General features: G+C 39.5%; 1 protein-coding gene across 1 annotated transcript in view; it reads left to right on the plus strand.

Annotated features, from left to right (window-relative positions):
- The window catches only part of babam2 (BRISC and BRCA1 A complex member 2), a 121,552-nt gene that overhangs the window by 64,862 nt on the left and 41,217 nt on the right, over positions 1 to 15,473 (plus strand). The gene's annotated exons all lie outside the window — the stretch shown is intronic.

A 15,473-nucleotide genomic window follows, 5' to 3' on the forward strand; every position in this document is an offset into this window, starting at 1 on the left:
TGTTAGATTATAGCACGGCATACATACGACATTGCACAGATGAGCCTGTTACATCAGTCTGAATATGACTCAGACATGGGCAGATGGAAGAGTGACTGCCCACCTCTCCTCTCCGAGTTAAGATCCCCATTTTTGGTCTTGGTAACACTCATAGACTTTAAGATGTGAGCAACAAGGGTCTTTCTTAAAAATTTAAATGATTTGAAAAAGCAGCCAAGTGAAGATTTTAAAAAGTGACAAACGTAAAAAAGATTAATAACAGCCAAAGCGAGGTAGAGTTTGAGCTATCCTGCACGACCTTATGTTTAGAACTAGCTGGGATTAGTCCATCATCAAAAAGACCGGATTTATAAATATTCATTGGTGGTTTCTTTTAGCTACCAAAAGCTGTGTTGTAACATTTTTTTCAGTAAATTTCAGAGAGATTTCACTCACACCCTATGTTGCAGCAGCAAACCTCAGTGAATGAATTCATGATAATGGCCTAACAGGCGTGTACAAAAGTCAAGATGTGAGGTCATTTCAAATATTGCACATTATGACTTCAGCATATTGCTTGGAATAGATATGACCACACATGTCGACAGCTGAAGACCTTGTAAGCTTCATCTTAATCCTAAAAATAGAAAGCCCATGGAAACCAGAAAGTATTTGGTCCATGTTCTTGTAAATATCAATTTGTGGTTAGTGATGCCCACACCCTGAAACACCCAGAGAGCCTATGTAAATATTTGAACTTATGACATAATCATTACTGTTAAACACTAGTAGCACTCTGCTGCTGGCTCAACTTGTTTTCAGTTTCTGGGAAGGTGGCTATGCAAAAATCCCAAGTCTAACCAACCAACATTTTGGCTTTAAAGTTTTAGAGCCTTTTAATGCATTTAGCCCTCAGGTAGCTTAAAGTTATTTTACGCCAGAACTCCAAGAAACAAGCAGGAAAAGAAACACAACAGCATAACACGTATACCATGTATACAAGAAGTGTGAAAACTGTGTGGGTATGTGGAGGCTGCGCTTGATGCACAGCTTCCTCACTCTCCTGTTTTGTTGCACTTGTCAGGACAGGGCAGCTTTCGCAGCAAAATAAGTTGTTAATCAGTCGGCATGCACAAGCTGCTAAGGAAGGTTGGCTAACAAGCTAATAATAGCCTCCCATAAGTCAGTGATGTACCTTTTTATAAAATGTGCAACTTTATTGTTATCCCCATACAATGGAGCTTTTGACCTCTAGTGACGCAGCTAAGCAGGGTTTGTGTGAATTGCTTCCTTTAGTCTTTGTTGTTCAGGGTTTTATTTTTCATGACTCAGTTTAGAACTTTGAAGAATGACTCCATTCAAAGGAATACCGATTGGTTTACTTATAGTCTGACTGTGGATGGCAAAAACTTCGTATAATTCCACCTTCTGTTTGATAAATTATCAAAATCACTTGGAGAGGATATACATTACCATTCTCATATTTTAAATTCATGTGATTTGGCTGCTGGTTTTTTAACCTTTAGTGCTGTCTAAGACCTCTTTGGAAGGGTGCCCAAAATTCCTCACACGCACAAACCAGGAAGCGCTCGAATGTGTATCCCACCCAAAAATGCAACGCTGCACTGAAATAACTGATTAAAATCATTTATAAATAAACGTGTTTCAGCTTTTACTGGAATAGGCTGATGGCAGAACCAGATGTGGCACATCTATGAGGAATTGGTTTTTTTTTTTTTACACCTCTGCTTTTCCCGGTCCCTGGAGTCAGAATGTCTAAAATGATGAAGAATATTTGGTGGGACATTGAAGAGGTCAGCCTTTGTCCCTCAGTGGAGCCATAAGCAAGCCAGAACTCCCACTAAACCAAAAGAACATATGATAGTATTCAGCAAGCATTAAGGAGGGGGGCCATCACATTTTGCTTCAGTGACCACCTCAGGTAGTTCCTTGTGTATTTTTACTGTGCCTTTATAATAAATAGCAAATTTGATTTATTGGTAGAATTAAATTTTATTTTAATAATAAAGTTTTAAAGTAAATGCACTACAGTAATTCGTGAGCCCTTTAGCATTACAGCAAATTACAGCAATCTGATGGCTCAGACACACTAAATTAAAACTAGCACAGGGGATTGCACAGGTTTCCTGGTGGGAAGCGACCTGTCTTTACTCAGACTCTACAATCACTCTCAGATAAAGATAAAAATGGTAAAAGTTTGCTAATAATTACCAGCTAATTTATAAATTCAGGCAATTTCAGGCAAATGCAGTCAATCTGAGTCAGTCTGTGCCAGTTACGGCAACTAATCTGCAATATGTCTCTCTGAAATAGCAACTGAAACTTGTTTTTGGCAGGTAAATTATCATTCTGCAGCAACTATGTCACTATTTGTGGAGGTCTTTCTGTTTCTAATCTTGCTGATGAACAGATGTAGCTAGCAACAGGTTTGCCATCTTGCCAGTTTATCACAGTTAATATCCATATTATCACAAATAGTTGGCTTGTAATTGCGAACTTAACTCCATTCAGTTGCAAACTGATAACAGTCACATTCAATGTTGTTGGCATTTTATCTCCATCTTGATGCACCAAAGTCACTTTGAAGGCAGCAACAGGCTGCGAGTTTTCACAGACCTTTTTTCTGGTCTTCAAAGCAACAAATTCAAAGACACCTGGATTGCAAGTTAAAGACAGCTTTCGTTGTTATGATGTTGCACTTTGGCCATGTCGATTTTCTTCATGTTTAAGCTGTTTGAACAGGTGGTTTGATCACCTTTTTGATGTCAACTCTAAAAAGTTTCCTTCAATTTTTTAAGTGTGTGTCAGAGGAGAGGCTGCAGCCCTGTCAGTAATAACACTGCTGATCTCAACATATTCTTCACTGCTGTTTTTTCAACCATTTTCTTACAGAGAGAGCGCCGTCTTGGGCTGAATTGTTTAATAATTTATGCTATCCTGGATGAAAAGCATCACCTTTTGTGTTTTGCCTCACTCATATGTCTCTTTTGTTGTGCAGTAAAAACCTGCCAAAAACAAACAAACAAAAATAATAGCGAGGGGTCACTCAGTCAGTGTGTTATGATTGGTGGAAATAGCTGACCTGTCTACGTGCCCTACACGGCGCCAGGGTGTTGAGCCATTAGTTATATCAAACCCTAGCAGACGGTTTGTTGGAAACATTCATGGTAGTTTTCCTTTTTGGGACCAAATTTATTGCCTTCGTTTATTTTTTGTTTTATCTTCCATTTAATTCTTTTTTTGAGTTTAGTTTTAAGTAGCTGCTAAGCACTAAATTATTTAGTTATAGTGAAATTTATCAGACCACCTGTCATAAAAGCAAGAAAACAGTAACATTTTAGAACTCTGTCTGCATCGTATACTAAAAATGATATCAAATAACAAGCGGAACTTTTTTTTAATATACCCAAATTTTAGTCGGCACATTGGAATTTGGAATTTGTGCTGCTGTTTTGGGGATTTGCCTCTGGAACAGGTTCGTTTTGCAGCCACAGATACATATAGTTACTTTTTCTCACCGGCTGCTTTAGACTTTGTTGGCTTTGATGAGGAGCAGAGGCAGGACTTGTAATGATATTTAGGCATTTGTAACTTTTATATTTTATCCCACCTTTTGTTTTTATTTATTGTGTATTTATTTAGTTTTGTGTATCAACTTACTGGTTCATAGTTTTCAGGTTTAACTGTAGACTTAAAATAGCCAGCTGCCTAGCAGAGCCTCCAAAATATATTTTTTTCACATGTCAGTTTCTTTGTGTGTGTCTATTTATTCAGTAAGTGTAACGAAGCCAACAGTGTAAATGTGACAAGGTCAGAAGCTTTTGTTATTCATCCAAATACAGGTGGCAGTTCCTTTATGTAGTGCTGCACTGACCCATCACTCTGAGCATCAACCCTGGCGCTGCGTTTACACATGGCGCTGTCAGAAAGGTCGTGCCCCAAGGTGAAGAAGTCAGGCGTTCTCCATCAGTCCTCGTTGTGACACATTACTAGCGGCACAAGAGCTTTGCCGCACGATGAGGTGCTTAGCAACAACAGAAGATGTGAGCTCCTTGACCTTTTCCTTCTTTTTCTTTGTTTTAAAATGCCTCCCATCTTTTTTTCCTTCATGCGTTTTCATTTCCCAGATTAATTTTCTTTTATGGCTCAGCGCCAAAGTAAACTGCATGTTCTTCATCAGAAGTGAGAATTCATCGGAAACACCTTGGCACACTGTCTCATCTCACTGATGATGACACACATTTGGCCTATTAAGTCTTCCCGTATCATATCATAACTAGGTGTGGGACCATATGCAGTGACTAATGCCACAGAATGCCTCTGACGCTGATGAATTGATAATTGTCTGCGCACGATAAACAAACATATTTCTCACTGCATCTGAGTCATCTGTGGCATCATGATGTCATAGCAGACATGCAGTCAGGGAACATATTTTCTGTGTGCGTGTCATCTTGGTGGTGATGACACTTGAGACCATTTGTTTGATTGTCACTGGTAATTAGTGTAAGGGTTTTTTCTGCTGAAAACATTCAGTATATGCAGTATCGTGGCATTAAAGAAAGGAAGAAAACATGAACCCAACCCCCGCTTTACTGATGTTCTTTACATCCCTACGAGTGTATATATAAATAGATAAGTGCTCATCTTCTATATCAGGAAATGATGAGATTTCACGTGCCTTCTAGAAGGCTTGTAACAATGGTTCATCACCTCTTTCTCAAGTGTGGAAACAAATGTCAGAATTGTATTTAAGGAGATGAAGGCGAGCACCTCGGCATCCATCACAGCCTTAGGAGGGGTGGTGAGAGGGCACACAGCTCACATCCACTCCCCACTGCTGCAGTGACCCCAGTATCACTCCTTGATACCAAAGGTCATGTCCGCCTCCCGTCTCCCTCTGCGAATCCCTGACTCCCCCTCCCCCATAACCACCCACACTGCGTCTCCAAACGAGCAGTCCCACCCACCTGCTTGTACCCCCAGCTGAGCATCAGAGGTTTCCAACATTACAGTCTCAGGAGAATACCTCCACCACCCCCAGCACCCTCCCCCTCTTTCTCCTCCGTCCCCGCTCCACTGCTCCACGCCTCCATTGAATTACTTCCATTTGGCCTACTTTCCACCCTCGCTCCCCGTCAAGTTATGCACCATCTATATGTTATTTTTCTGCAACACCTCCAGATGTTCTTCTTCCTAATCCTTTGTGTTTCTCTCATATGAATCCTGGCGTTGGGCAGCTTTTATTTAAGTCTCAAATCCTTGGCCTTCTCAGCACCTCTCGTAACTTCAATGTGAAATTTTGTCCCTCTACATTACATGTCTGTGCTCATTTGTGAAACTGTGCTTTGGCTTACCCTTGACTTACCAATGACTTCAAAAAGACCCACAATAAATAAACACTGTCTCTGCCTGGCTTTGCCTTCCTTCCTCTCCCTTTATTTCACTAAAGCAATGCACCAAAGCACAAATCAATCATCATAATCTCAGAGAAGCAGAAACAAACAACTGTATTCACAGACTGCAAATCAAATATCCAAGATTCAGTGAATTATTTTCCAATAATCCAATTTGCAAGGCTGTTATAAATGTGCTAATAAGCTCTATAATGTCACATGTTAATGTTCCTAAGGTGAGGCACAGTGAGAATATCCCAGATGTTTTGGTCTCTTTTAGCTCAACCTTTGCAAACATTACAGCTGTGTGACCCAGGCAGTAAAGATGAATGGGATTGTCAACAGTTGTTGACAACAGTAGTTTTCATGCAGCTTTGATCAAAAAGTATTTTCTGTAGTCCATGTGAGGTTGGGTATAATTTAGCTCATGTTAGCAAGCCTTGTTTAAAAACCACAAGAGGCATCGAATGTGACCACATTTTATAAAATTGAGACTTCTGTTAATAATGACTGGAGACAGACAAAACTGCCAATATAAATCAAGCACTTTGCAGACAGAGGCAACAGAGGCAGCCTGTTCTCACTCCCATGCCATGAGATACTGTTGGTAGCTCAAAGCGGTTGGTGAGATGGGCTCGCTGCCAATTTCTTGCATATGGCCGCTTGTAAACGACCCCTTGGAGTTACTTTTAAACAAACTGGTAAAGTGTCATTTTCCAACACGAAGGTTAATGATGTAAAGAGGCCAACACGTTTTCATCCCGACGTGCTGTATAGTGGAGCTTTTTCAGATGCCTCCTACGTCTCCCCATTACTCACAAGGTGTCCTTTAGCGTCAGTGCTCAGATGCTTTGGCTGCAGTTGCACTGGCCTTTCACATGTAACAGCCCCATTTGCAGATGTATGAAGGCCTCAAACGGAGGCTGGTAGAGGAGAGGTGGTGACATAATTTCCAGAGTTGAGAGTAACCAGCAGAAAAGATTGTGGTTTGGGTTAAAATAAACCCCTTTACTTTGCATATCTATGCAATGCCACAGTATCAGACAGAATGACAACATTTGACACCCTAAGAAGAGAAATGGCATTAGGATGAGTTGATTGCCAAGGAGTGTTGAAACAACATACGAGTGCTTTCAGAGTCACATCACCTTTAAAGACCAACAAAAGCCATATTTAGATGTGGAATTAGTTTGCATTCACTCCGTGTTTCCGTTTATGCACCATAAAAAAGATCATGGATTTAGTTGGCATGAAGCACTTCACAATATTAACATGTTAAAAGGCAAGTGTTTCCTTTCTACAACAGGCTTGTCCTCCACTTTCATACGCCATCATGACAACACCATCACCTTTCTGAAAAGGTCTGACATTTCATCTCCACTCACATGTCTGGAAGTCACCCGCATGTTGTTTACACCACTCTTTCCACCAGCTCAGTGCTTTTCATATGAAGTAGCAGCAGAACGAAGTGTTCCTTTTTCTTTTTCTTTTTCTTTTTTTTGCGAATTAATCCAGCTTGAATATGGATGTAATGAGATTGAACACATACAGTAAGGTTGGTTCACTGGGTCAAACTATAAAAAAATTCTAACTTTAAATTGATAAATATCAATAATGCATTGCAAGTGAAAAGAAAAATGAATTTCTTTTTTGTCTTTCTGCATTTTTTTGCTATGTCACCAGTATAATTGCCATGAACTGCAGTTTACTAAAGGCTGTGTTTTCTGTCACAAAGAAATAACATTTTGTCGGGAACTAACAATTTTATAACTTGATGGTTATTTAGGCCAAAATTCCCATTGGCTTTAAATGAGCATGGGGAGCTGCAGTGGTTTGAATGATCACAAAAATCTGAATAAACTCATTAATTAATGGTGCAGTGAAGCAACACTGTCAGTGAAGCACTATTAATGCAATTAGAATTGTCAGCCCTAGAAAATGTCACAATAACCAACTGCATTATTGTGACACAACTCTAGTCCAAGTAGATGATGTTTTTTTGTTAAAAATTTGGTATACCACAAAATACCATCACCATGTAGTACGGTGGCAGCTGGCCTATAGATCACTCTGTATTGTGTTGTCATTGTGAACATACTATATGCATTCTAGAAACACAGCCGTGTGTTTGTCCACATGTGACTTGAGTCACCCTTGTGGCTTTGAGCCCCCGCTTCAATGTAGGCCAGATCATTGCAGTGACATGTTATCAGTGACACGCTATCGGTAACACTTGGCCACAGCCACACATATGACTTGTGTGTCAGAGCTCAAGTGTCTCAGTGGCAAAACTATTGGCCATGTGCCAGTTATCACCTCTGGAAAAGGCAAAGATTTTTAATGAGTACAGAAGATAGAAGAAGATAGAAAGAGAGCACTTGGTGCCACGTAGATGCATACATATAATGTTTTGGAGTCTTGACTGCACTGTTGACCATACTGGTTGTAATATTAAGTCGTATTTCATCCATGGTACTCTGGTGGAAGTATTGAACTAGGGATCTAATTTATTAGTCAACTATACAAGGGAAAAAAATGAGATGAACCCACTAGTCTAAAACTAACTCAGATTTCAAGTTAAATTTGACAACCGTTTAATGTCAATGACTCTCTGAACAAAGGCATTCGAAACCATTAGTCATATTCTTCTATAAGAATCATGCCGCTTAACTATTCAGCTCCTCACATTGTGCATTATGAAAATTGCACGTTATCCTTCAAACTGACAAAAATCACACCCCTCTCCATCTGAAAGAGAAACACCAAGGCGTTCCCAGGTCAGTTGGTAGATGTAATCTCTCCACCGTGCCCTGGGTCTACCCTGGGCCTCCTCGCAGTCGGACACACCTGGCTGAAATACAGCCTCGACAGGAGCCAGTTAAGGTATAGTAAGGTCTGGTCGAGTAGTCGCGCACATCCTTAAGTTTATCATATAATTATGAGTCAGTAATAGGTGATGCTGTGTTTTCTTTCTTTTGGGGTGGGGACATCATTGGTTAATTCTTTTGTAACATGATGTGCTTGTGATGTTTTTTCAGCTGCGTTTATGATAATTATGGGATTAAACAGACTTAATAAAAAGCCATGATGAATACCACCATAACTGAAACCACAACACTGTTTGGCCTTTTGCACTTTTGACTAAGATTTTGCATTTTTAAGACTTATTTTAAATAGTGGCGACTAAGTGGTCATCCAGGCAGGTTTCTTACGAGGAACTTACTTCTGACAACATTTGGATCACATGTCTCTCTCTCTCTCTCTCTAGACACTTAATAATCTGGTTTCAACTAACTGCCGTCCTTTGGTGAACAACAAGTCATTTTGTTCATAGATTTGAGGGTGTTTAGATGTGATGATAGATGTTTCATCCAGTAACGTGTCAAGTAGTTGTCAAAAGTGACTGCCTGCTGCTTTTGTTTGTTATTGTCATGGGATTAAAGTGATTTAAAGAAAGGCCAGAATGAATACCACAGTAACTGAAAATCTCAGCCAGATAGCCGAAACTAAACCACATTTGGCCTTTTATATGAGCAGTGGAGACAGACAACAAGTACAGGGAAATACAGCAAGGCAACGAAATACAGTGACTGTCTGGCTGGCATTTGCCCTAAACACTCACCTGATGGCCCAGAAATGTACAGTACATGCAGATTTTGGTCATCCTATGCTTTGAAGATGTTTATAAGACTATGTTAAATCTAGGACCTCATCAACTACTGACTTTGCTTTTGGGACACTCTTTATAGCACTTCTGGAGTAGCCACTGAATATCCAGGCCAAAATGTCCACGTCTATTTTGCCATGAATTTTACTGGGATTGTTTATGAATCCCAGTAAATTTAAAAAGGCAAAAATAAAAATATTAGACATTAAGTCTGCGCAAACTGCATCACTTGGACTATAAGCGAGCCACTTTAGGAAAACAGGCAGTTTCTAGTACTAAAAGGCTGGTCCCTTGTTTATAAATTCAATATATTTATATGTAGCACAGTTCACTGTATTTTTGTGTGTATAAATGATAGATGGATGCTTCAACCAATAACCTGCTAATAATTTACTGAGGCTGACTGCCTGTGAACATCTTTCTACTCAGGAAGGCAACATGTTTTTTCCACTTTGGCGCTGTTGGTATGGAATTGTTGAACTTATTTTAGCCAGCTGATGGTAATAAATTAGTTTTTTTGTTTGTTTTTTAAGTGCTTGCCCTTTTCTGTAATGAAACGTGGTTTTTAAAAGTCCAAGTTTCTGTTGATTTTTATAATCAGCAATGACAACTTATTAATATCGACACAGCTTAAATTGACAGAATACATTCTGAGGATTGTTTGGGGGTTTTTTTTTCTGCTGGTACTCGCTGATTTGTTATAAAATGTACTGGCAAGTACTACTGGGCAGATTACAATTTGTGACCGCACCCTTCATACTAACAGTCTCCACACACTAAGAGGCACGCTCATATTCTTCAGGTTGCAAACACACCCCGTGCACAGAGCCTTTGTGACTGTGGCAACAGAGAAATGTTTAGGTGTGTTTGGGTGCTGTTTTACCAAGTTGGTTCCAGGTGGAGCATGTGTGTTCTGTAATCTTCTGACTATTGTCCTCACATCAAAATTGAGCCCTGGCACGAGGTACAGCTATGCAGTGACACAAGGTTGCCTGGTTAATTATCTACCTGCCTGAGTTACTGAATGATATGAGTGCTTTTTGAAATGGAGGGTTTGAAAATGGCCTAAAGCAGATGAGATTTTCCAAGGGAACGTTAGGCCTTCTTGGACATGCCACTTTAGTGCTTTCTCTTGCATGCTCTGTTGCTGAGGTGGAGGGAGTGGGATCATCATGGTGCCTGCAGTACAGACAGCAGCACCACATCATTAGGAACAATATCCTCAACTCTCTTTCTCAATCAGAACATTTCATGTCATGCAAAGAGACATTTTGGCAGCTACCACCTTGACCCTGTGATTTGCTCCCTCGAGGAATGATGACGTAAGTTGCTGTCAAACGTATGAAAAGCCTGACACAAACACATAACACAGTATGTCAGGCATTCATTCATTACATTCTGCTGAAGGACTCCAACTATTATTTAACATGTTATGCTGGTCAGTGCATTTTGTTTCTGTTTTGCTGAAATTGCTTGACATTGATGGCTCTCAACACTTCTTAAAAGAGCACAATGAAATGTATTTGCTGTAGAATGAAAGCAATTTCCACCAAAGATAAGGAAATAATAACTCCCGAATAAGGACATGCTTTCCAACACTCTGTTTTTCTTGTGTTTCTTTTCATTTGGATTCATTATTTAGTGCTAGCGTTTTTCTCACACACTCAAACAGCGCAGCATTCAGGAGCATAGTATGACCAATATGAAGATATAATTGGCAGCAATGTAAGACAACTTTACACTCCATCTAAAATGATATTATTCGACATCTCACCAACCACTCTGGTAATTCAGTAATACCCAAGGTTTAATATTCAGCTTCAAAGATTGGATTTAGTCACACTACCTTGATAGAAACCAGTATGACAATCCTGTATGAAAGTCAGTGTGGAGTGACTCCCACATTAGAGTGAACTCTTTTTTTTTTTTTTTTTTTTTTTTAACTTCTCGTCTCGGGGGCATGAAGTACTACTGCTTAGTACAAAGATACTGGTGTCTAAAAGATGAGCATGATGTGACCTTTAGCATCTGTGTCTTTATGCTCTGACCACAGCAATATTGAATGCTGAAAGTAAACTATTGTATCTGAAAAATTGACACATAAATCACAAGACTCAACCACTTGCTGCTCCTTTGAGCATTTGCATTTAGTTGAACTATGTGTTCATTTTCTGTTTAATTTAGCTTTCATTCGCCTTTTGGTTAGGTTTGGGCAACCAAAATTACTTCAGGAACTGACTGAGGTTTGGGTTAAAACATGCATGTTCACAACATTAACACTGGTTACTGAAAGAAATATTTGGGACAAAACAGCAATATTTCATGTCGCGTTATTAAGAATGGACTTTTTTCTTTTCTTTCTGGACTGTTTTTTTGGTAAAATACATGCCTCTTAACAGACCTATTAAACTTTAGTACTTGGATGACACTTTTCTCTAAAATCCTGCTTATCCTTGTCAGAGTTAGGGTAGCTAGAGCTTATCTCCGCTACCATAGGTCGAGAGGTTCAGGGTACACCCTGGACAAACACAGAGAGAGAAACCATCCACACTCACACCTATGGGCAATTTAGAATAACCAGTTAACCTTACCCCACTAATTGCATGTCTTTGAACTGTAAACTCCACGCAGACGGTGGAGTCAAACTTGGGACTTACCACACCTCTGTCCTGCCCTAGCATTAAAAAAAACGAAGCATAAAAACACCATATCAAAAGCAATCAGTATGCAGAACCGTTTACCTATAGCAGATATAAAATTTGATCCAATTTCTTTTGTTGAATCTATGAAAAATGCCAAAGACTGTCTGTCTGCCAACAAGGTAACTCCTAAAAACTCTTGGCTAAAAATTTGGCATATTTCAATGAACCATTTGACAAAATTGGACAAGTGGAGGACAAATTAAGTTAATAAACAGTATCTGGAAGTCTTTAAAAAAAGCAAAGAAAAATGTATCTACTGTTCAACGAAGCCTCATCAGAAATGGGCTCAGTGGAAATGTGGCTCCCAAGAACAGATTTATAAGCAAAGGAAACGTAGGCTGTATTATGACAAATAACATAAGAATTATGCTGAAAGTCAGTGGCAACGGGTATTATGAAATGATGAATCAAAATTTCAAAATTTTGGTTGAAACCATTGTCAACAGAAGGTCAGAAGAGAGGTACAATAGTGAGTGCCTACTGCCATTTGTAAAAGAAAGTTAAATTGATGGAATTATTAATGAATTACGAATGCAGAATAATACAGGCAGACTTAGATCCACCGTGTAATTCCATCTGGAAAGTGTCTGATTGGCAATGGCTTCATTTTTTTTGCATCACTATCATCCCTAATAAATTATCAGTGCAGTAAAAGCATACCTGGATAACAGAAAAAAACACACACACAATAGAACACTAGTTCATGGATTGGCCTCCCCAAACCTCGGAATTCAACATTATTGAAGCAGTCTGGCATAATCTTTACAGAAAGTGAAATAAAAGGCAGCCAACAATCCCAAGAAGAACTTTGAATCTCCTTCAAGAATCCTGGAGAGAAGTTCCTGAAAAAAAACCTAAAGAAATTACAATAAAGTTTGCCTAAGAGAGTTTGGTAGTTATACCAAATATTAATCTCTTTGAGCTCCTTAAATTGCTCCAACTCTGTTTTTGCTTAATATTGTATTTTCATGTATGTTTGCAGATAATTCAATAAGTCACTGCACCTATTTCCCATTCTCCTAGCAAAATATAAATAAATAAATAAGGGGCGGTTCAATACTTTTGCTCAACACTGTGTACAGGGATGAAGCACTGTGTCCAGCATGTCTACAGGGGCACTCAAAGCCTAGAAGCTGGACACGTCCTCACACAACAACCCTGCTGTCAGTCAAGCCGGCCCATTACGTTGGGCATGACATTTAAAGTTGGGCGAAGAAGATGGACAAAGTGCCCTTACCTCCTCCGTTTGAGCCCTGCAGTTGAGCCCCTGTGCAGCATTCGCGGATGAGTGTTTTTGTGTGTGTGACTTTGGTCAGACTTGGTCTGGCATAAGGACAGCTGTCACATTTCCAACCTGTCACATGCGACACAGAGGAGATGCCAGAGGCCAGGGCATCGGGGAGCACAAGGACGGACACAAGGAAAAGCGCGTTTGTGTATGCATTTATGTCTGAAAGAGTAACGAGCATGGAAGATGTGTAGTTGTGGCCACGTGAAAGAGCTTGACTTGGAGGCACCCTCTAACCTTGATGTCCACACAAATGTACGTGCTCTTCACCCTCTTTCTTAAAACTAGTCCTTGAGCTCTTGAGTCATATTCTCTGAGGGCACGTAGTAAATACTGGGCACAACGTAGAACTGCAACTGCTGCAGGATGCCCTCCCTGTCTTGCAGTCCTCAGAGTGAGGCCATTTCAGTGCTCATTACTTACTGATGAAGAAGCCTCTTCATTAAGGTTCTGCCTGTGGCTTGTGGAGGAAAGGCTTTTTTTGTTTCTTCTCAACTAACTCTTTACATAAGCAAGCAGCAGCTGCCCTCAAGTGTATTTGGTTAAAAGGGAGAAACATTAATGGCCATTTGGGGCCTTTTATTTCATTACAGGAGGGAAATGCTCTTCTGTTTTAATTTAAGTAATGGTTTCAAGGCAAGCAGGTTAAAAGGTCAACTTTTGTTCTCATTGGGATAGTTTTGAGAGAAGAAAGGAGTTTTTAAATTACCACTGCACTGCAAGCACATCCCTTCTGTGTATTCCATAACCAAAACCAGCTGTCAAGTAAATCATTTGTATTGCCTCTCTACGCTTTAATTTACTTTAAACACCCCACTTAAGAACAAACTTTTTTCCCCCAGAAAATTGCATCATGAAATTTGAGTTCAAGTTCAAGCTTTAGATAAACATCTTTGTCTCTCTCTCCGTACTCTTGAAATTTTTTTTATATCTTTTAATACTCAGGAGTCTGGGTACTTGAATCTACAGCTCATGGGACTTCAGGGATCATGAAAGTGGAGATTAAAAAAAGAAAAAATTAGGTTACACTGTTGTCGGTTTGCAATACTTGGACAGTTCTAAGAGTCAAAAATAGCATCTTCCCCACAAGCAGCATTCACTCACAAAGACAGCAAGATCTGACATCTTTTTTCTCTAAGTTATCCAAATGTTTAACCTCTCAGTCAGCCGCAATTTAGTTTAAGTTGCACGATTAATCAATTGGTTCTTAACTCTCACCGATTGCCAGGCAGTGAGTAGAGTAGAGTAGAGTAGAAGTCTATCGAATTTGTGGATTCCTTCACTAAAAACATATTTGATGACTTATGATGATAACATCCATACTAAATTAAGATTGTCTAGATTATGACATGAAGACATTTGCTTTGGCTTGATTGATTTCACTTGGTTTGGATTCATTTAGTCTTGTCTGTTGCAGAGGAGAACTCTGCAACTAGGGGTTTTTGAGCTTGTTCCATTGCTTAAAATTCTGGGATTTGGGGAGTTTTGCTAGGTCAATGCTTTAGTGCTCTTTTTGATGTTAGCCAGCTTCCTTGTGAGCTGTGTTTTATGCTTCGGTGGGGTAAAGTATCCATTGCAATGATGATCAATCTTATCCACTTCACCTATAACGGGGCGCACTCATAGCAGTGTTTTTACTGCATATATAAGTTTTTGTCTCCAAATCTCCCAAAAGACAGGTTTTATCCAACCACAAAGGAAAACCCACTTCCCCATTCCAGTGTTTTTACAAAAAGACCTTTTCCTTATTTAGTTAATGATGTATCCAATTTTTTGAAATGAAAGTAAAACACACTTTTACTTAGAAGACCCTTGGACTTTACCATATGTATCCTAATCATTCTTACTATTGGTTGTCAGCCTCCAAAGCCCAGTATTTGGCCAGGAGAGGACCTATGTAAGATGTAATGTGGCAACAAAAAAAACCATGGCTTGTCAATAAAGTTCATCAACCTGTGGTGATGAGATTCACCAATCTCTCAACTTCATGTCATTGTTTACTGGTGCAACAATGACACGAAGTTGAGAGCAAGTTGTTCAACTCTCAGCTACGAGACAAACCCCAGGTTAGGAAGCAGTTGTCCACTACATGATAATGGGAAACAAGTAAATCTCTATACATGGTGGAGGCATATGTGATTCTGATATTCGGGCCTTTGTCAAGACTTAAAAACGGCGTCACATAGCTACTAGGAAGCATTGAGACTCTTAGTCTTGGAGGAAAAGTTTAAACTTGGATCAGACTTGGATGACACTACTTACTTTTCAGTTTTACAAACAAAAGTGAGGTTGTAAAATAATCGCGCAAAAGTTTGATGTGCAGTTATACTTACCTAAACAAGACAAAACAACTATTTTTATCTGTGTAGTCCAGTTCTTTTGCACAGCACATTAATTTAGAATGGCAATAGCTAAAAGTT

The sequence above is a fragment of the Copadichromis virginalis genome, linkage group LG19 (genome assembly GCF_057382275.1).
Source record: "Copadichromis virginalis isolate Kocher_CV1m ecotype Utaka linkage group LG19, C_Virginalis_male_GT1.1, whole genome shotgun sequence".
NCBI lineage: Eukaryota > Metazoa > Chordata > Actinopteri > Cichliformes > Cichlidae > Copadichromis > Copadichromis virginalis.